Source organism: Odocoileus virginianus, chromosome 27, assembly GCF_023699985.2.
Source record: "Odocoileus virginianus isolate 20LAN1187 ecotype Illinois chromosome 27, Ovbor_1.2, whole genome shotgun sequence".
Classification (NCBI taxonomy): Eukaryota; Metazoa; Chordata; class Mammalia; order Artiodactyla; family Cervidae; genus Odocoileus; species Odocoileus virginianus.
The window spans coordinates 28257062-28261814 of NC_069700.1; the positions used below are offsets into that span (position 1 = coordinate 28257062).

General features: G+C 45.2%; 1 pseudogene; it reads right to left on the bottom strand.

Moving 5' to 3' along the window:
* Positions 1 to 970: 970 nt before the first annotated feature.
* Positions 971 to 3921, bottom strand: LOC110133226 (large ribosomal subunit protein uL16-like; annotated as a pseudogene).
* Positions 3922 to 4753: the final 832 nt, after the last annotated feature.

The window sequence follows — 4753 nt, forward strand, 5'->3', positions numbered from 1 at the left end:
GTGGGTTGCTGTGACCTTCTCTAAGGGATCTTCCCCACCAAGGGATTGAACCTGTGTTTCTTACATCTACCTGCACTGGCAGGTGGGTTATCTACCACTACAGCCACCTGGGAATCCCAACGTGGATGTACCGGGTGGTATTCGGAAGCAGCAGTGAGCGCCCTTTGGGGCTGCTTTTGCTCCCGGAAAACACGGAGATGTGCCGTTTTTCTGCTGCAGCATCCCAGGGGCCATTCTGTAACTTGGCAGCAGCAGTAGCATCATGCTGATCCCTGGATGGCAAGCCATGGTATGATCTGGAGCTCTGAGCATCAGTGGGGTCTCAGAGGGAGAAGCCCCTGGTGGGTCCCAGGTGGTCACCTCCCCTTCTGGGAGATGCTGCCATTCTCCTGGCTTGGCCAGGCCACGGCATTCCAGTAAGAACCACTTCTACCTCTGCCCGGGCGCTTGTCTTCCCTCTTCCTGTTGCCTCTCCTCCCTCTTTAAATCCTCTCCCCACGAGAGCTGCTCAGTTTTCAAACTGTCACTGATTCTGCAGATTCGAAGGCAGCCCCTGGGCTTGCGGGAGGATGGACAGAGAATCCAGAGGTTGACAGTGTAGCCTGGGAGCTGTCACTCACCACCTGAGCCCTAGGGAACATCCCCTTTCTTTTTGGGGCTTCAGTTTTCTAACCTGTAAAATGATCAGGTTGAAATGAAAGTTTCCTCCCAGCTTGAACCTACGATGATTCAGTCCACAAGCATGTGGTCTGCTGTCTGACACGTACTGGGCTGGGTGCTGGTTTTTGTAAAGCTCGCCTTCTGGGAGACAGGCAGGTGAATAAGCATGAAATTAGACCAGAGAGGATTACGTGCTGCGCCATGGTTGAAAAGATGGAGCTCTATCAGCCTTGTAAAGAAAGCAGCAGTGACCTGGCTCTCTGGCCCCCACTGCCACCCCCTCAGCCCACCCCAACTCCCCAGGCACAGGCATTGTCAATTCTTTTAGATGATTCCTTTGAGTTTTAGCATCGCACATTTCTGTAGAAGAGACTTGCATCACTAGTTTTTGACTTTTCAGTATTAGATGCCAGTTAAGTTCTTACTTAATTTTTTTTTAAGTTTTTTTTTTTCAGTGTGGATCTTTAAGTTCTTATTGAATTTGTTGAAATCTTGCTTCTGTTTTATGTTTTAGCTTTTTGGCTGGGAGGCATGAGAGATCTTAGCTCCCTGACCAAGGATTGAACCCGCACCCCTTGCATTGGAAGGTGAAGTCTTAACCACTGGACTGCAGGGAAGTCCCTAAGTTCTCACTTTATAAGATGTAGATTAAATTTTCTTTTATCCACCCTCCCCATTAGAACCTTCACTTAGAACCCCTGCCTGTCTCCCCATTCTCCCAATATGGTTATATCATCCTCTTGGTTGGATGGAAACTCAATGTCTTCACTTTTTTAAATTAAATTTAATTTTTTTGGCCGCACCTCACAGCCTGTGGGATCTTAACTCCCCAATCGGGGGAATTGAACCTGGGCCCCCTGCAGCGGAAGCACAGAGTCTTAACCACTGGGCCACCAGGGAAGTCCCATCAACGTCTTCATTTTTATGACTAATTGTTATTTATAGCTAAACCACGTAGTATATTATTAATATTATTTCAACATTTGTTCTCTATGGAGTGAGCTGCCCTTTGCTTTGTTTTCCTTATCCATGTTAGTGATTCAGTCCCCAAATCTTGCCTGGTAGTATAGATCTCATCTCAATAAGTCCAAGTTTTAGGCATTCTGTGCATTTCATCTTCTTGAAGAAATTGCTCCCAGAGCCCTTTCACTTCTGCAGGAGGACCTACTGGCTCTCTATTTCAGGCACTGATCATAATCTCTCTTTTCTGTTGCTTTTCTGATGTCTTTGTCTTGTGTTTGCAGAGGGAACACACTCTCCACCCTCCCACTGTGAGACACGGTCAATGGAAGTTGTAATTTGGGGAGAATTTGCATGTCTTGGCATGTTTGTGTTTTACACTTAATAGTTTAGCAGGGTATGGAATTTTAGGTTGGAAAAAATCTTCCCTTAGAACTTTGAAGGCAAAGTTCCCTCATATTCTATGACAGTTCTCTTAAACAACCAATGCTGTTTTGAGTCCTGGTCCTTTCACGTGATTCAGTTTTCTTTCTAGAAGTTTGCAATATCTTCTCTTTGTCAGCAGTGTTCTCAAATTCCATGATGCTGTGCTTTGGTCAGGGGACATTTTTATATGCTCTTTGGCCTATTCAGTTTGGAAACTCATGTCCATCAATTCTGGGAAATGCTCTTGAAGTAATTTTTTTTTTGATTGGAAAGTAGGATTTATTGGTGGGGACAGTGCCATGACTCTCATGAACACAAGGGCCACCATTTGTTCTGAGGGCCACGACTGGGGATATATTTGGCCCCACACCCATCTGGGATGAACTGCTTTTCTGCCACCGTGTTTTCAAAATCATCTGCTTTAAACTTAGTAAATCCCCGCTTCTTGGAGATATGGATCTTCAGGTGTCCAGGAAACTTTCCCTTGGCTCTGCAGAGTACCTCAGTCACAGGCTTTCTGTTCTGCAGCGTGGTGAGGATGGACATCGTGACTTGGCCAGTGTGGATCCTGGACACCGTGCCCTGGGGCTCTCCAAAGGCATTTGCATACCTGTCTGGAGTCTATCACTCTAGCACAGGACAACATCTTGTTGATGCAGGTGACATAGAAGGGGTGGAGCTGCACTCGGATGTGAAAACCACCTTTGCCACAGCTTTTCACCATGTACTTGTTGGCACAAATATGGGCAGCCTCCAGGGCTTTAGAGGAGAACGGCTGATACGCATCCAATACCATGTGGTCACAGAGTAGGAACTCATCCACTTTTGCCTTCTTCTGCCCCAGGTCAGTGATACTAATCTTAGCATCAGGGACACTTTGGCAGAAGCAGAAGGGAGATTTGGGTATGACTTGTTCTTACAATACCAGTAACACCAGGCAGGGAGGATTGTCTGTGGCCTGCTGAAAGGAAAGAGCTCTTGAAATAATTTTTAAGGTATTTTTCTCTTCTCTGTTTTTTTTTTTTTTTTCTCCTGTTTTCTTTCTTTGTTTGCTGCAGTTTGGGAGGATATCTTTAACTTCCAGTCTTCCTGTTTAATTTTCATTCCTGTTATATTTTAAATCTCTGAGACCTATTTTGTTCCCTGAATGTTCATTTTTATAGCATCTTATTCTGATCTCACAGTTGCAATATCATATTTCTCTGAGAATAAATAATTTTTTTTAAAGTTTCCTAAAAAAAATTAAAAATTAAAAAATAAAATAAAATAAAAAAATTTCCTTCTGTCTGCACAACAGTATCCTCCAAATTGCTTTCATCTGTTTGTTTTGATCTCTGTTTTTCATATTAGATGCTTTCCTCATGTGTCTGTGAATCTTTGGGTTCCTGTTGAAGAATGGAACTCTAAAAGCTTTGCAACTGTGGGCTGGCCTTTGCTGCCTCTGCCCTTGAGAAACCCTTGAGGATTTCCTTGGTGGTACAGTGGTTAAGCATCGCCTGCAAATGCAAGGGACATGGGTTTAACCCTGGTCTGGGACGATCCCACGTGCTGTGGGGCAACAAAATCCATGTGCCACAACTACTAAAGCCCATGGGTCTAGAGCCTGTGCTCCACAACAGAGAAGCCCGTGCACTGCAACGAAGAGTAGCCCCTGCTCGCTGCAGCTAGAGAAAAGTCCTCGAGTAGCAATGAAGACCCAGGGCAACCAGAACTAAACAGATAAATAAATGCATTTTTAAAAACACTAAAAAAAAAAAAAAAGTCCCTCTTGATGTCAGAGTCTCTCACGCACTCCCCTTGTCGTGACCCTGCCTCTCCTACATCTGTGTTCCCCAGCCTGAAGACTCTCGGTCTTACTCACTCTGGAATATGCATCTCCCATCACCTGCGATGATACCCGGAGGGAAAGGGACTGACCTGCACAGAGTAAGGGAGGGGTTTGGAGGACTAACTGCTCCTTAAATTGACTTTTAGCTTGTTTGCTTTTTTTTTTAACAGACTTTATTTTTTAAAGATTTTTTTGATGGGGACCATTTTCAAAGTCTTCATTGAATTTGTTACACTATTGCTTCTGTTTTATGGTTTTTGGCCTTTGGGCCAGGAAGCATGTGGGATCTTAGTTCCCAGACCAGGGACTGAACCCACACTCCCTGCACTGGAAGGCGAAGACTTAAACCACTGTACCGCCAGGGAAGCCCATAGACTTAATTTCTTTTTAGAGAAGTTTTAGGTTCACAGAAAAGTTGAGTGAAAAGTCTAGCGAGTTCCCGTACACCCCCTGCTCTCCTGCCCACATATGCACAGCCTCCCTTACCATCAACATTCTCACCCCAGGGGACATTTGTTACAGTGGATGAACCTACATGGACACACCATTGTCCCCAAAGTCCGTAGTTTACATGAGTGTCCACCCTGGGTGTTGAACATTCTATGGGTTTGGACAAATGTGTTAAGGCACGTACTTGCCATATAGTTTCACATTATTTTCACTGCCCTAAAAATCCTGTGCTCCATCTATTCATCCTTCCTTCCTCCCACCCACTAAAAACCACTTCCGCATTACTTTTTAAAATCCAGCCTTATCCCTGCTTCTAGAAGTAACCCATGCCAATCTAGCCCGGACCCCCGGGCCCTGAGTTGGGGAGTGGGGCTGCTTCTCAGCTGCCCTCATCTCTGGCTGAGGACTCAGCTTTCTCTGCCCATCCTC